The 17,990-nt window shown below is 35.6% G+C and overlaps 1 long non-coding RNA gene across 5 annotated transcripts in view; it reads right to left on the bottom strand.

The window, feature by feature from the left end:
* Positions 1-12,839, bottom strand: part of LOC131052378 (uncharacterized) — a 70,224-nt gene extending 57,385 nt beyond the window's left edge. For 2 of the 5 annotated variants that reach the window (XR_009358836.1, XR_009358837.1), the window contains exons 1-3: positions 12,310-12,839; positions 11,202-11,477; positions 10,963-11,117 (exon numbers count right to left, since the gene is read on the bottom strand). This is a non-coding gene — a long non-coding RNA (uncharacterized LOC131052378). The remainder of the gene's footprint in view (positions 1-10,962; positions 11,118-11,201; positions 11,478-12,309) is intronic. The other 3 variants (XR_009358835.1, XR_009358833.1, XR_009358834.1) reach the window with 2 other exon arrangements.
* Positions 12,840-17,990: the final 5,151 nt, after the last annotated feature.

The raw sequence follows: 17,990 nt of genomic DNA, 5'->3' as shown, positions 1-17,990 counted from the left end.
TTGATACAAGGTGAGTTTGTATCAACAAAGGAGCTTATTAGGAGAGAAGTGTTGTGACATATTCACTCATCGCCCCATTGCATATGGGGACGCCTACTTTTTGCTTTCTAGAGTTAGTCTTCCTGGTTTAGTTTTTTTAGGTTCTTGGCTATTAGTCTTTGCATTGGAGAGTAGCCGAAGGGCTCATTAGGATAGAATGGTCTGCTTAGGCTCAAATTGGTCAGTACGTGGTCCAGGTCAGGGTCTCTGTTGAAAGCTTCCTCTTAGTTAGGCATGGGTCTTGCATCTAGGGTTAAGTCTTGATTGAGTTTGGGAAAATCTTTGTATCATGCTACGAATGTCGCCTTTGAGACCTATGTCATTAAGTTAAGAAAGTGAATTGAGGTATGTGAGAAGGTGTTCTCAAGGATTCTTCCCCTTGAGGGTTTTGAGATTGCTCCGGTTGATGAATGGTGAAATTCTAGGCATTGATTGATGTGAAACTGACCTGTTTATCCTTGGAAAACACCTAATGATAAGGTCTACACTTGAAAATTTGGAGAAAGGTCAAGAATTTGAGCATTTTTGAAAAATTCGCTCCTGACCCTTCCAAAGGGTCCAGAGCGAATTTCCTTAAGCTCTTCTCTCGCTCCCAGTTTAGACCTCAAAGCTTGCTCCTACGCCTTGACTAAGTGAGGAATGACCTGTCTATGCCTTGTGAGCAAGTTGGAACGAGATGGGATGAGGAAATTGAGCCTAAAACATCAATTTCACTCCTGACCCTTCCTAAGGGTCTAGAGCGAAATCCTTAAAAAGGCCTAATTTGTCATCAAAAACATTGAGTTGACATCACCTTGAAGGCAATTGGACTTAATTAAGATGAAGGAAGGACCCAAAGGCCAAGTCTAAGAAGAAAGTTGAAGGAAATGAGGAGAATTTGTGCAAAAAGAGAAATTTCGCTCCTAACCCTTCCAAAGGGTCCAAAGCGAAATTCCTAGAGAGGTCTTGTACCTTCCAGAGGTACACAAGTGAACTTGTCAAAAGTTGCCTTTTGATCCCAAGTTTGAGCAAAGTAAGCCCTTAGGATGCCTTCCTAGCATGGACTAAGATCAAAACTTAAGTGAAATGAAGGATAAATTGAGTGGAAACATCAAATTCGCTCCTGACCCTTCCAAAGCTCACTTCTTGGTCTTAATTTGCCTCATAAACCTTGTCCTTATGACATTATGAAGAGAGAATTGATGTGTGCAACAATTTGAAGTGATGAAAAGTAAGGAACTTGAGCAAAATTAATTTTGCTCCTTACCCTTCCAAAGGGTCCAAAGCGAAATTTTTCCAAGCTCCTGACCCTTCAAAGGGTCCAGAGTGAAATTTTTCCAAGCTCATCAGATAGTAGACATACATGGCAAGGAAAGGATTCAAAAAGACAAGTCTAAAACAAGATGAGTGAAAAAGGGACATGAATTGAGCCAAAAAGAGCAAATTCGGTCCTAACCCTTCCAAAGGGTCCAAAGCGAATTTCTTCACGAAGTATTATCCCTTGCTTACACCTTGAATTAATCCATTCATAAGCATTCTTGAAGGCAAAGCACTTATTGTTGATAAGGAAAGGTTGAAAATAAAGTCAATAATGAAAAATTTGAGCCTAAAACATCAATTTCGCTCCTGACCCTTCCAAAGGGTCCAAAGCGAAAAAAAATTAAGCTCCTGACCCTTCCAAAGGGTCCAGAGCGAAATCCTTAGGATAGCATATTTCCTCACCAAAAGCACTGAGTAGACACCACTTTGACAGAAAGTTGGCTTGAGTATGATAAGGTGAGGGTGGAAAAATCAAATCCAAGGTAAATTGAATGTGATTTGAGCCTACAATGCAAATTTCGCTCTTGATCCTTCCAAAGGGTCCAAAGCGAAATTCCTAGGACTCCCCAATTTCCACCTAATGCACTAAAGAACCTTATTTTAAGCTAAATTGATGGCAAGTTGACTTGATGATGAAAGAAGGAGGTTTGAAAGGTTAAGTTCAAGGCTGAGAAATGATGAAAATGTGAGGTAAAATTGAGCAAAATAGCTAATTCGCTCCTGACCCTTTGAGAGGATCCAGAGCAAATTTCATTATAGGAGTTGTCCTTCCAGAGGGTCCTGAGCGAAAATCTCATTATAGGTCCTGTCCTTGAGGAGGGTCTAAAGCGAGTTGATCTTAATGCCTTCTTGTTAATAATTTAAGGTGAGAAATATCATGTTAGAATGAATAAATCATGTATTCTTAATCATCTTTTGTTTATTTTGCAAGTCAACAAAATTAAGATGGAGGAAGATCAGGCCAGGACAAAGGGCGACCTATTCCAGTTTCATCATCATCAAGAACACCTCAAATGCATGGAGGAGGATTCAAGGTGCTTCTGAGATGAAAGACTTCAAGTGTTCAAAAAGTTGCAGGCAATGCAGCAAAGACCTCATTCTACCACATGCAGAAACCACAAGATGTCAAGTAGAAAGATCTTATAAACATTTTAAGGCGATATGAGCTACCAGAGGAGGAGTGACTTGAGCGGGAAGGAGGCTTCATCAACCACAGGATCGTCAAGGAGGTACCTCATTCATCAAGTACATCAAGGACAGAGGAGGATCAACCAAGGTCAATGCAAGGGTAGATTGAAGAAGCAGATAGTTTCAGAAGAGTTAATCAAAGTTAGCTTCTCAGCATCACCAAATTGAGTATCAAAAGAGATACGATCAAGTACCAGACAAGGTGGCATCCCAGTCACCGTTCCTACAATCAGAATGGTCCACATCAGCATCTCCAGATTCGATGAATCCCACCTGTGTACGGAGACACAAACTCCGATGTACCTACCCCTGTTTCACATTCATTCTCAAATTTTTAATGTAATTTTCTCATTGGCTAAAGGAGTTTGTTGTAACAAACCCTAATTAGGGTTTTCCATCTTGTAATCCTAGCCATTTATTGTGAATCAATCAAAGCCATTGAATTGTAAAGAGCTCCCTATATAAATCTCTGGCTCTTCATTTGTAAGGGTTAATAGTTAGAGATTAGTCAATAGCTAACAGCTAAGAATTAGTAGCTAGAATAGTGAATAGAATAGCAATTAGAATACAGTAGGAGGAGAAGGCAAGAAATTGTTGCCTTGATTGTACATGAACTCTATTTTCATTGAAGTTATGGTGAAATGTGTCGTTTCTTTGCACTATGCATGGTCTCTTGTTGAATCTTCATTATTACATGGTAAATAATTAGATTGAATGAAAGAAGTTATTGAATGCACTCGCATGGAATCCGCCTAGTCCAAACGACTAGCCTCCTGTTGATTGTAAGTGTGCCCTACGTGGTCAACTGGCATAGAATGAGCTTAGTCTCAAGTCATTACGCGTCTATTGTTCATGCATTAACTTGAATGATGATCAATGTTTGACAGTAATGATTTGAACATCTTCAAAACTACCCTAGAAGATCGCACTAGTTGGTGTTGAATTGTTCAGTTTGACGGTGAGACCTAGCCCCGTAGGACTCCATCTAGTCGTTCATCCTTCTTCTTGCCTTCTAGGCCTTAGATTAGACTCTCCAAACCCTGTATATTTTGACATTTCTTTATCTTCCAGCTAGTAGATATTTTGAATTGTTCCAGCTAATTAAACGCTCAGGTAGTCGAATGTAAGTCCCCTTGTGATTCCAGCAAAATCACATCACACCACAAGAGTTTATCCACTCGTAGAGACCCTACATACCAGAACCTTGGAGTTGCCTCGATTGATCCTTAAGCGAAATCTTCAGCATTCGGGTAAACTTTGTTCAAGAGAGGATAAGATACCTTGGTATTTTATTGTGTTTGCATGCGCATCAAAAACACATCAACAAGAAGATAGATAGGTAAGGTGAGCTATAGCAGTGGTAGGTCTGAGTTACCAAGCAAAAGATCACAGACCAAGATTGCGGTAGCCATCATTCAGTAAACAAGAAACAGCGATATCATATCTAAAAGAACCAGTGATTCCTAATATGTTAGAGACATAGCAAAGACAGTCACAATGTCATCAAGATATGTAAACACAGTAAGGTCATGACTAGTAAATATCATGTCAATCTTCATATCTGTCAAAAAGAGCAAGGGTATTGTTACAGTCATCAGGACAGAGATGGTTTAAAAACCAATACAATGAAAGTTTATATCATGATAAAGCAGCAGAAATCATATTAATCTTAGTCATAAAGAAAGGGTTCTAAGTTATTACTTTGATAAAGCATATGTCAATATACTCAAAAATCAGACGGGTCAAGAAAAATCAGTGAAGAGAAACTTAAAAACCCTACATTTCATGAGGGTAGGTAAGCGTCAAGTTCGAATTCAAGCTCAAAGTACACAAACCTATCAATCTGTTAACTGATCATCAAGCAGTGCAAGTATGAGTTTGAGATAAAAGAGGTGGGATTCTGAGTTCACATCAGTTTGGCCCTCAAAAAGAGGAAGTTTCAAGCAGTTCTAGCAGTCCTATTGCAGTTATGAATCCTCATGGGTTAACCATCAGTTCAGGACAACTCTGAAGCAATCAACCTCTAGTTACCATCAGTTTGGACCTCCTTTCTGCATGGCTTTAGTTCAAATTCGACGCCAAGGCTTCATCGTGCAGATTTGAGGATAAAGACAAGGTGGAAAGCAATCACTTTCAGCTCATATTTAGGAGGCACTACCAGCTCTTCAATCACTTGCTTTTAGGGCTTCTTTTCTATAAGTCTCCTATTCTTCTTTCTTCTCTCTAGTTCTTTTATTCCTTGGAGCATGTATTGTGGCTTTTCCAGCACTTTCATGCTGAAGAAGGCATTTGTAACTCAGTTTTCCAGATTTGTAATAGCAGCAACTCCTTTTTATTGAACAAAAGAAGTAGTTTTCCTTCTCCTATCTTTCTTGTCTCGACTTACAATGAATGATTTTGACATAATTGTTGTAATTTGCCTATAAATCCTTCAATTTTGTCTCATTCATATTAGAATGCATGCAGGAATGATGTGTTTAATGCAGGTTATGGATTCTGATTATAAGTTTTAATGTGTGTGAGTTGTGGAAATAGACATTTTTCCTTCAAAGAAGCATTAAAATCTTAGATCATTTTTATGAAACATTTATGTATTGAGCATCTTGTTCTGAGTTGTGAACAAACATCCTTTGCGGTAATCATCATTCAGTGAACAAGAAACAGTGATATCGTATCTAAAAGAACCAGTGATTCCTAATATGTTCAAGACACAGCCAAGACAGTCACAATGCCATCAAGATATGTAAAGACAGTAATGTCATGACTAGTAAATATCAAGTCAATCTTCATAACTGTCAAAAAGAGGAAGGGTATTGTTACAGCCAAGCAGACCATGTAATGGTCAATCCACACAATATGAGGCTTTTGACAGTCATCAGGACAGACATGCTTTAAAAAGCAATAAAATGAAAGTTTATGTCATGATAAAGCAGCAGAAATGATATTAATCTTAGTCACAAAGAAAGGGTTCTAAGTTATTACTTTGATAAAGCATATGTCAATATAATCAAAAATCATACATCTAATTGAAGACATAATCATTGGAGAATGTCATACGGTCAAGGAAAATAAGTGAAGAGAAACTTAGAAACCCTACTTTTCATGAGGGTAGGTAAGCCTCAAGTTCGAATTCAAGCTCAAAGTACACAAACCTATCAATCCGTTAACTCATCATCAAGCAGTGCAAGTATGAGTTTGAGATAAAAGAGGTGGGATTCTGAGTTCACATCAGTTTGGCCTTTGAAGCAATCAACCTCTAGTTACCATCAGTTTGGACTTTGGACCTCCATTCTGCATTGCTTTAGTTCAAATTCGACCCAAGGCTTCATCATCCAGATTTGAAGATAAAGACAAGGTGGAAAGCAATCACTTTCAGCTCATATTTAGGAGGCACTACCAGCTCTTCAATCACTTGCTTTTAGGGCTTCTTTTCTATAAGTCTCCCATTCTTCTTTCTTTTCTCTAGTTCTTTTATTCCTTGGAGCATGTATTGTGGCTTTTCCACCTCTTTCATGCTGAAGAAGGCATTTGTAACTCAGTTTTCCAGATTTGTAATAGCAACAATTCCTTTTTATCGAACAAAACAAGTAGTTTTCGTTCTCCTATCTTTCTTGTCTCGACTTACAATGAATGATTTTGACATAATTGTTGTGATTTGCCTATAAATCCTTCAATTTTGTCTCATTCATATTAGAATGCATGCAGGAATGATGTGTTTAATGCAGGTTATGGATTGTGATTATAAGTTTTAATGTGTGGGAGTTGTGGAAATAGACATTTTTCCTTCAAACAAGCATTAAAATCTTAGATCATTTTCATGAAACATTTATGTATTGAGCATCTTGTGCTGAGTTGTGAACAAACATCCTTTGCGGTAATCATCATTCAGTGAACAAGAAACAGTGATATCGTATCTAAAAGAACTAGTGATTCCTAATATGTTCAAGACACAGCCAAGACAGTCACAATGCCATCAAGATATGTAAAGACAGTAAGGTCATGACTAGTAAATATCATGTCAATCTTCAATACTGTCAAAAAGAGGAAGGGTATTGTTACAGTCAAGCAGACAATGTAATGGTCAATCCACACAATAAGAAGGCTTTTAACAGTCATCAGGACAGAGAAGTTTTATAAAGCAATATAATGAAAGTTTATGTTATGATAAAGCAGCAGAAATGATATTAATCTTAATCATAAAGAAAGGGTTCCAAGTTATTACTTTGATAAAGCATATGCCAATATACTCAAAAATTATACATCTAATTGAAGACATAATCATTGGAGAATGTCATACGGGTCAAGGAAAATCAGTGAAGAGAAACTTAGAAACCCTACATTTCATGAGGGTAGGTAAGCCTCAAGTTCGAATTCAAGCTTAAAGTACACAAACCTATCAATCCGTTAACTCATCATCAAGCAGTGCTTGTATGAGTTTGAGATAAAAGAGGTGGCATTCTGAGTTCACATCAGTTTGGGCTTCAAAAACGGGAAGTTTGAAGCAGTTCTATCAGTCCTATTGCAGTTATGAACCCTCATGGGTTAGCCATCAGTTGAGGACAACTTTGAAGCAATCAACCTCTAGTTACCATCAGTTTGGACCTCCTTTCTGCATGGCTTTAGTTCAAATTCGACCCAAGGCTTCATCATGCAGATTTGAAGATAAAGACAAGGTGGAAAGAAATCACTTTCAGCTCATATTGAGGAGGCACTACCAGCTCTTCAATCACTTGCTTTTAGGGTTTCTTTTCTATAAGTCTCCTATTCTTCTTTCTATCCTCTAGTTCTTTTATTCCTTGGAGCATGTATTGTGGATTTTCCAGCACTTTCATGCTGAAGAAGGCATTTGTAACTCAGTTTTCCAGATTTGTAATCGCAGCAATTCCTTTTTATTGAACAAAAGAAGTAGTTTTCGTTCTCCTAGCTTTCTTGTCTCGACTTACAATGAATGATTTTGACATAATTGTTGTGATTTGCCTATAAATCCTTCAATTTTGTCTCATTCATATTAGAATGCATGCAGGAATGATGTGTTTAATGCAGGTTATGGATATTGATTATAAGTTTTAATGTGTGGGAGTTGTGGAAATAGACATTTTTCCTTCAAACAAGCATTAAAATCTTAGATCATTTTCATGAAACATTTATGCATTGAGTATCTTGTGCTGAGTTGTGAACAAACATCCTTTGCGGTAATCATCATTCAGTGAACAAGAAACAGTGATATCGTATCTAAAAGAACCAGTGATTCCTAATATGTTCAAGACACAGCCAAGACAGTCACAATGCCATCAAGATATGTAAAGACAGTACGGTCATGACTAGTAAATATCATGTCAATCTTCATAACTATCAAAAAGAGGAAGGCTATTGTTACAGTCAAGCAGACAATGCAATGGTCAATCCACACAATATGAGGCTTTTGACAGTCATCAGGACAGAGATGGTTTATCAAACAATATAATGAAAGTTTATGTCATGATAAAGCAGCAGAAATGATATTAATCTTAGTCATAAAGAAAGGGTTCTAAGTTATTACTTTGATAAAGCATATGTCAATATAATCAAAAATCATACATCTAATTGAAGACATAATCATTGGAGAATGTCATACGGGTCAAGGAAAATCAGTGAAGAGAAACTTAGAAACCCTACATTTCATGAGGGTAGGTAAGCGTCAAGTTCGAATTCAAGCTCAAAGTACACAAACCTATCAATCCGTTAACTCATCATCAAGCAGTGCAAGTATGAGTTTGAGATAAAAGAGGTGGGATTCTGAGTTCACATCATTTTGGCCCTCAAAAAGGGGAATTTTGAAGCATTTCTTGCAATCCTATTGCAGTTATGAACCCTCATGGGTTAACAATCAGTCTAGGACAACTTTAAAGCAATCAACCTCTATTTACCATCAGCTTGCACCTCCTTTCTGCATGGCTTTAGTTCAAATTCGACCCAGGGCTTCATCATGCAGATTTGAACATAAAGACAAGGTGGAAAGCAATCACTTTCAGCTCATATTTAGGAGGCACTACCAGCTCTTCAATCACTTGCTTTTAGGGCTTCTTTTCTATAAGTCTCCTATTCTTCTTTCTTTTCTCTAGTTCTTTTATTCCTTGGAGCATGTATTGTGGCTTTTCCAGCACTTTCATACTGAAGAAGGCATTTGTAACTTAGTTTTCCGGATTTGTAATAGCAGCAATTCCTTTTTATTGAACAAAAGAAGTAGTTTCCCTTCTCCTATCTTTCTTGTCTCGACTTACAATGAGTGATTTTGACATAATTGTTGTGATTTGCTTATAAATCCTTCAATTTTGTCTCATTCATATTAGAATGCATGCAGGAATGATGTGTTTAATGCAGGTTATGGATTGTGATTATAAGTTTTAATGTGTGGGAGTTGTGGAAATAGACATTTTTCCTTCAAACAAGCATTAAAATCTTAGATCATTTTCATGAAACAGTTATGTATTGAGCATCTTGTGCTGAGTTGTGAACAAACATCCTTTTCTGAAATAAATTGTGATTCAGGGACTGCAAGTAAGTTTTTGCATTTGGTGCATCACCTCCTCTTAGGATAGGTTTCATTTCAGTTATCCTTCTATACGTTTTACCGTCAAATGTTAGTTTGCAAGAGATTCATCAAAGAGAAGCAGCTCACTCTGGAGGTTGATTTCCGTCATAGGCAACCCACAGGCGCCGAAATCATCCCATGTTTCACAAGATTATTGAGCTTTCAAATTGAGCATCACGGGTGCAATCTTGCTGGCAACAGCAACATAAATGAGATTGTATGAATGTTGCCAATATAGGTGCACCACCAATTGATATTGCGTAAATTTCCCCTTTTCAAAACATGGAAAAAACCAAGGCAACTGGCAAAAATCTGTCCATACAACTTTTCTTGTATTTAGCAGTTTCAAATATTGTATGAAATGTAAAATTTGGATGTGCATCAGGACGGGAGTTTATCTTTGTATTTTGCACATGATTTGGCTCTTCCCCTTCATAATAGGTACTACACTCTAATCATTTGTAACTGAATAAGATGGTCCAATAATACTTGAAATAGCTTTGTGTTTAAACATGTGGGGTTGCTATTTTACAACATGTGAATAGCATCTCTAGGTTAGAATTGCATTATATGGAGTTTCATGGCATGACATCATCCATGGCAGTGTAGGAAAGTTGCTAATCTGGTGGTGAGAATAAGTTCTTAATCCTAGTTATATGCCTACTGGATTTAATCCTTGAATCTGAAACAAATTAAGAGATAAACTAAAATTTTGTTTCATATCATTTTACTAAGAATAATATCTAATTGTTAGTATCTTTTGGTTCACTCTGGCACTATAGCAGATTCTAGTCAAGTCTAAAAGAACGGTATACACAAGAAACACACAAAACAAAGGCAGTAACACAAAATGGTAGTGAACACCGAAAACAATCTAAAACATTAGGCACATAAATGTACCAAGTCCCATTTTTAATCATTCACGTCAACTTCATCAAGCACTTCAACTTCAACTTCAATAATCCCGACTGTTTTTTCCTGATAAAACAATAGCACTCAGCAAGTTTCAAAACATTCCAAACATATCAGTACTAGAAATCGGGATTTTATTCTCTATTCTATGAAACCTGCTAACTTGAAACCAAGAAAATCATATCCATGTATCCCATTTGAAATATTAAAGAAAATGAATTAATCCAGCCAACCTACTAGAGCTCCCAAAACAAGGAATCCAAAATAACATCACACGCTGAAGTAGAATTACTAAATCCCAATGGTAAACAAACTTCTCTACAAGGTAAAATACATAACCAATAAAGCTAAGTTGTTGATACTTTGGCCTTAATATTTGAAAGCCAATAAACAATACAATGCTACACCAAAAAACTGCAGAGCAGGGAATCTATAGACAGCAATTGTATGTCCTATCAGGTCAGTGAACTGCTGAACTACATCTAGTGGAGACGAATGTAAAAGTCCAGCAAACCCCTAATTAGCTTGTGTGTCAGTTTACTGCTGGTATTAAAAATATACATTACATAACTGTTCATAAATAGAACTCCATAATTAACATTTAATTAAAATATATCTGGAATAAACATTTAGGCTTTCAAAATTCATAATATCGAATGATTGTTTTTAATCACAAAATAATTGTACGTAATGACTTTTGGAATAGTAATTTGCGATTCATGATTTTAACCAACAAAAATATTTTTATGGACAACAAAGCATGGAATATGGGGGAATGTATAATCATTTTATTCATCTTAAAAAAATCATCACTTATAAGGAAATATTCGATCTCAACATAGGAAGATAAAAAAATATAGAATGGCTAAAAGCTTTATCTCCTATATCAAAATATACACATTGAATTTTCTTAATTCAAACGTACAACTTAAATGACAGTGACAAGTAAATACCAGGTGCAATGTACGCGCTACAGCACATGGTGGCTTCCCTCTGCATGAGTCTGGCTCAGTAAAATCAGACATCCGAGCTTCCATGCACAACCCCAGGATTACAGTCATGGTACAGATAACACATCCAAGTCCTCAATGATTTCGTATCTGCTCACCTAGCCAAAATCACTCTTCCTATTATTAATCAATTAATACAAAAGTAACAGTGAACCTGATGTAGGAAGGTTTGTGCTGATTACCGGATACTGAAAACCAAGCTACCATATGAAGAGTTGAACATAACCTCTCCATGGGATCTGCGCTTCATAGCAAATCCAAATGGGTTAGCTGTGTAGGAGAAGATCAACTCATTGCCTGAGAACACAGAGAATTCAAACACTGGGTTAGCTGTTTTGAAAATATGGTTTCCTTCTAGAGCAGCTACTTGCTATAAACAAAGCAGGTCATAAGGAACTTCCCATTTCTTCCTCTCTGCATCAGCTAGATGAACACTTGCTGGGTTCTGCATCTTATGCCTGCATTGGAATCTCACTTCATTAGTCCTTTACTCAAGCCAAAAGGATTAAAAATAAACATGAGTGAAAATAAACCAAAACATTCATGGGTGAAATTAACTAATGGGTATTAGGTGAAAATGTATTAATTACATTATAGAATTGAATTATCTCCAAAATCAAACATGTCAAACCCACCATTGTCATCGTAATGCAAGCAACAGCAAAAACTTCGACGATTATAATATTAAGGGTAAATAAGCAGGGCTTACAGCTTCAAGGGTAGACGATAATAATACTAAGGGTGTATTAAACTTATTTACCTATTTTACGTGAACATTATTGTGTCAGATGGTATAGTTGGAAATGATCCAGCAGATATATATGCATAGGAATGTGAAACCCTAGGCTTAGAGCGTGAACTGTTTTTGATAGAATTCATCTAAAGGAATGTGAAACCATAGACACTGCGTGTGAACTGTTTGACAGAATTCCTCAAAGAAATGTGGTCTCATGGCGTGCCATGATCTCTAAATGCACAAAATAGGAAATGTGAAAAAACCCATTAAAGGTGATCTGTATTACTCTGGTTATGGCAGTTGTTTCACCATTTCCTCCACCTGATACGATTGGGTATGAATCCATTCAAATGGAGGGTGAAAATGGTGAGAAAGGTCAGAAAGGATAAGGAAGAAAAGAATCAGAAAGTTGCTATTAAGAGAATAAAAAACCTGCTGAGACTAAATAATTTCACTCCAAAATTAAAGTTCCTTACAAAGTTTATCATGCCAACTTGAATTGATTGGATTTGCAACAAACAATAATGAAATCTTTATTGTCTATAAAGGATTACCTGGACGAAGAATTTGCCCTCGGTTGCTCTGCCTCTTCCTCTGCTCTACTTTTCCCCTGCTTTGCCAGAAAAATGTAATACCTGAAAAAAGACAGACAGACCAGCGTGCACGCTGAAAACCAGAAAAATGAAAAATGAAAACAAAGCAAACACTTAAAATTTTTTGAAGAAAACAGAGAGAAAGAACATAACATTGACAGAAAGAGACAATCACAAAACAGAACATCCAGAGAAAGGGGCAATCACAGAAAGAAAGAATGTCTAACGAAATGAAACTGAATTGCTTATATATATATTGAAATTCAAATGCTTTTTCACGCTCCCATTTGAATTTTCTTTGCCGTTATCATTCTCTCAACGGCTAGTCTTTTATGGGCTATATTATTTTTTCGCCGGCGGCCTTCCAGCTAATGGCTCTGGCACGATAACCCACCCAAATGCATTTCCATTCTGCTAAGGGTTTCTTTCGTCACCACGGGCATTTCCGTTTTGTTTGTGTTTGATTTGGCCTCCATGGGCATTTCCATTCTGTTTGATTTGCCTTAGCCGCCATCGTCATGTGTGATTAATTTAATATTATTCTAAACTATGTATTAGGATAATTATTTATTGTAAACTATCTAAAAATGATATCTATTCTACTCAAAACTCAAGAAATCCACTTGATCTCAAGTGACCAAAAGATAATATTGGGAAGTTATCTAATAGTCTCTATCAAACAGATTCGCATATTATATATATTAGTATTAATCAATAATGCTACTTCACATAGAATCTCACTATCTCAATGAGTTGTGAAATGGATGATGAACATATCGTTGGCATGTAAATCATCTTTTACTGTTCTATATGTGTGCTATAGTTTTCTCAATCACACCAACATTAATGTCTCAATGAGGATTCAATAGTTTATATGGTACGTCTACCTTGGTGCCCACTGACCTCACTTTGCTCAACATTATTGGTGCTAGCAAGCCACATCAAATCATAAAATCACCAATGACAAGTCTGTATGGCATATCTATCTTGGTGCTCAACAACATTGACTTCACTTTGCTCGATTCTATTGGTGTTGGCAAGCCCCATCGACTTGTATAATCACAAATAATTAATTCATGGCCAATGCACTCCCATACCCTTATCAAGCAAAATGTGATAAGCTCTTGCAATAAGAAACTAATCAAAAAAGCATAGTCTACTACTCATGAAAGTTCAAAAGTAAAAACCAAAAATTGAATAAATATACTAGCTACAAAAACACATTAAAATTGCAATGTCAATTCACTAAACCTGAAAAGCAAAATAATCTACCCCTATAAGAAATTTTTTACACAATTCACTCAAACTTTTAGAAAATAACTAGTTGGAGAAGGCAATTATGCTCTAGCTTCTTGTTGAATCTGCAGATTCTATTTTGAACCTATTAAACTCCATTCATCATATGCAACGTGTCAATCTCTAAAATAATTATCAATAAAAATAAGATTTTTAGACATGTTTATAAGATCCATATAAATATAAGAAGTTGTTGAATGAAAATGCACCCTTATTGCAATGTTTATGACTCCAAAAATACCCTCATTTATTATAAAGATAAATCCATGATTTCAAAAACCCCATTATGCCAAAAACCTTAAACATTTATTTGTTTTCATCTTAGGACCTATGGATAAGTAAATGCATTTAAAATCCTATTTTACTATTTCACTTAACACATTATTTCTCGAAAAGCAATAGGTGATTGTGGCTTGGATTCTTGTTTTTCACAATGTATACTTCTATTGAAAGACTAAAATGAGGTTTGAACTTGAGACCACTATAAGCCTAGCTCCTTCAATAATTTTGATAACTCATTTGCTACTCAGTCGTAAACATTTTTCAAACATTTTATCTAAATAAGAATTGTTATGAAATTTTTAAATAAAAAAGGTATTTTACCATTATACAATCTATATATATATACCTTTTAATTTCCTTGTTGTATACTTCATGAAATCCATTGAAATATAATATTTAGAAATTTGAAATAATCCAAACATAAAGAGGGTCTCAAAAAATATTTTTTAATTTTTTCACTAATATTCAAATAACACCCATTGCTTTCAATGTGTTTTGTTGGATCACTAAGAATTAGAGTTATTATAGCATCTACTCTAGCTCACATGACAACAATTTCAAAAAAATAACAAAGATTTGATATATATTTCCACAAAATTAATAGTCATTGAATACTACTGATGTCCATCGCACACATTTGTAGTTCTCCACACCATTCAACTTGGGAGGGCCGATTATATCATATGAAAAAAATGGAAACGTGTGACACTTAAAAATAAAACGAAAAGCTTCTATTGTAGTGATGACCCATACTTGAAATCTAATTTGGGTATTCTCCCTCTAATGAGTGGTCTTGTTATAATAGGTTGGAGGTTGTGATATAGTTGACTTTCAATAAGTCAATGACAACAGAAGTTATATTTAGTTAACCTTGATGCTAGGAAATCAGCTAGAATAAAAACTATCAAACTAATCACATTAATAGAATCTCATTTTAGACTTTGAAATAAAACTCATTCCCTTTTGTGTTTAGATCAACAAGTGTGCTAAAAATATTTGAGGAATAATTATAAACCTAAAAGAAATAACTATAGACACAAAATCATGTTTTTGAATTTTATTTGAGGTTAATCAAATATTTTCCATTACTACTTATTTCTAAATGATTCAAAAATTATCTAAATTAATACAAAATATAATAAGGTTGTTATCCTTGTTAACGTTTTGTGTGAAAACAAGTTAACCTCCTACGAATTTTTCTAAAATTCATCCTCATTTCTCTAAGTTGTGAGTTTTGAAGCATTTTTTTCACTTCACTCGTCATTGAACACTTTGTGTTCGATCTTGAAAATCTCGTCTTCTTAGTTAAAAATCAAATTTTCACTTAAGAGTGAGTTTTTCTTGTTTGGTGCAAAATCAGGGTTTAAATCAAACTCTACATCATTTTAAATCTTTAGTTGTAAAATCGGGTTCTAAACCCGAATATGCACTCTTAAGTCCTTTTTTATGCAAATTGGACTTACAAGTTCGATTTACGTCATTGTGTATCATGTATTGGCATTTAATGTTTTAAGAGTTTGATTCATATTGGGTTTCTTTCTTCCTATATTACCAATTTGTGCCCTTATTTATTTTTATTATTCATAAGGCACTCCATTTCCTTGGAATTCATATTTTCTCAACTCGTGGTATGCATAATTTTGCCCTATCCTCGTATTTTATTACAAGCTTGATCTTTGTCAAATTTTTAACATCAATAATATACATTGAAGTTTTACTTCGATGAACATTGTTGATATTGAACTTGCATTCTCTTTTTTATTGATTGCATTGAAACCCTAGTTTTGATGTAAGGTCGGGTTTAAGATCTGGCACACACCAAAGCCATGGCTTTGATGTGTGTCGGGCCTTCAAACCTAACCCACATCATTGTTGCCTTCCACTTGTTTTATTGTGGCTTTGTAGGGTGTGAAGTTGGGTTTTGAACCCGGCACACACCAAAGCAAATGGCTACGATGTGTGTCAAATTCAAACCCGACTCACATCATTTCAACACTTTACACTTTGCACATTCCTTGGTGTGTGGCAGGGATGTAACCTCGCCATACACCAGAGCCTTGCTCAATGGTGCATAGCAGGGTTACAAACCTGTCGCCCACCATCACCATTGCCTTTCTTCACTGTGGTGTCTGTCGGGTTCATAACCCTACCTGACACCACCTTGCATATTAACTATGCTTTTTGCTAAGTGCATTTCTTTAGGTGTGGATCGGGGTTGTATCCCCCACTTACACCAAATCGGTCCCTTAAGGTGTAAATTGAGGTTACAACCCTAATCCACACCTTATGTAATTTTACTCTTTGAGTAGTGCAAATCGGACATACAAGTTTGATATGCACTTAGTCAATGTTTTGCTTTTTAATAAGATGTAGTGTATATCGGGGTTACCACCCTAATATGCACTTGCTTATGGTGTTTTTTCCTAAGTGCATGTCGAGGTTGTAACCCTGATATGCACCTCTTGATATTTTGTGGTCTTCCCTTAGTGTATATCGGCGATATAAACCCAATATAAACTTAGTTTGTTTTTTGCCTCTCTTAAGTGCAAATCGGACTTACAAGTCTGATATGCACTTGTTGTCGATTTCACTTATATTAGTGAAAGTCGGACTTGTAAGTCCGATTTGCACCTAATACACACACTCATAAATTCATAATTTTTAACCAATTTGTGATTGATCGATGGCTTTTGTTCTATCAAATGAGATTCCTATGGAGGTAATCATCTCAATATGGTGATAAACTTTTCATGTTGCAATGTACTAATTGCAAATGACGAAGCCCTCAACAAGTAAGAGAACAATGAAGTTCAAAAAGCGAGAAATCCATCTAGTAATTCCTCCTTCTGTATCATCCAATATTGACAATATCAGGGATATGGAGATTGGAAATGTAGACCTTGAAGGATTCTTGAAAAGAGTCAGAGAGCCGCTAGTGTCCTATAAAAATGGAGCCCACCATCAAAAATGGAATTCATCCAGTGGCATCCTTTCCAATGTCCGCATAGAATTCATAATTTGTGTTAGCCCTGGCTAACAGGTATGACCCTACAACCAGATCAGTGAAGGATGTGGATGGAAAGAAGATGCTCATCAAGCTTGATGATGACTTCTTTGTCACAATTTTCAAGTGTCCGCCCATAGATCAATATTCCAATATTGATATGCAATCAATTGTGACCTATGTTGGGTGAATATTTTGCCACCAGTGTACTAATGACAAAACATAAAATTCACACAATGCTATGCTAAGAAATTAATCTCTCCTCTCATCAAGGGGAGGTTCCCTATGAAATTTCTCCTTTAATTAACAAGAAATTAAATTGGTGGGTTGGCATTGGGCATATAACTCTCTTTTTTCAAAGTTTATGTATTCTCCCTTCACATATTTAGAGTTTCTCTACCTCTTCAGATATTCAAAGAAAAGAACTATTAATCTAATAAACTACACTAAGAGTTACTTTTAAGCAGCACAAAGTCTCCTATATGGTAACATTGATTCACACTGATCGTTACAAATTAAACAAGTAGAAACATAGCTTAAAGCTCAAAGTCTTTAAGTGTAAATTTCTAATCAATTAAACTACTAATAACCGCAGCAATACAAAGCTTACTACAAGTTACTTCCTTTATCAGCAGATTTCTCAAGTATGCTAAGAGCACAAAGTCTATTGGCAAGATTTGAGAGCTCTTTAACCATGTAGCAATATCTCAAAGATCAAATACGTAAAGATAATATGTATTCAATGGACATAGGAACATTAAATAATATAAACAAATTTATTGATACAACACAAACTTTGCAATCAACAAAACTGTTTTCTTTATTTGTTTGATTGAATTCTCATCACAAAAGCTCAAAGTCTAAATTGGGATAAAAATCCAGCAGAGTTTTGCTAAGCATGAAAAAGATAAAAATATTTACAAAAAGGTCCTCCTTATATAGGAAAAGAAGTTGAGAAAAAGGTGGGCACAGTTGACTTATTCAACCGCATAGTCCCATTTTACTACAACTATTACATAAAGAAAACGTGCAACTGCATAAAAATTTACAACATCTATTA

The sequence above is a fragment of the Cryptomeria japonica genome, chromosome 9 (assembly GCF_030272615.1).
Source record: "Cryptomeria japonica chromosome 9, Sugi_1.0, whole genome shotgun sequence".
NCBI classification, from domain to species: Eukaryota; Viridiplantae; Streptophyta; class Pinopsida; order Cupressales; family Cupressaceae; genus Cryptomeria; species Cryptomeria japonica.
This window is presented reverse-complemented; position numbering and strand designations above follow the sequence as displayed.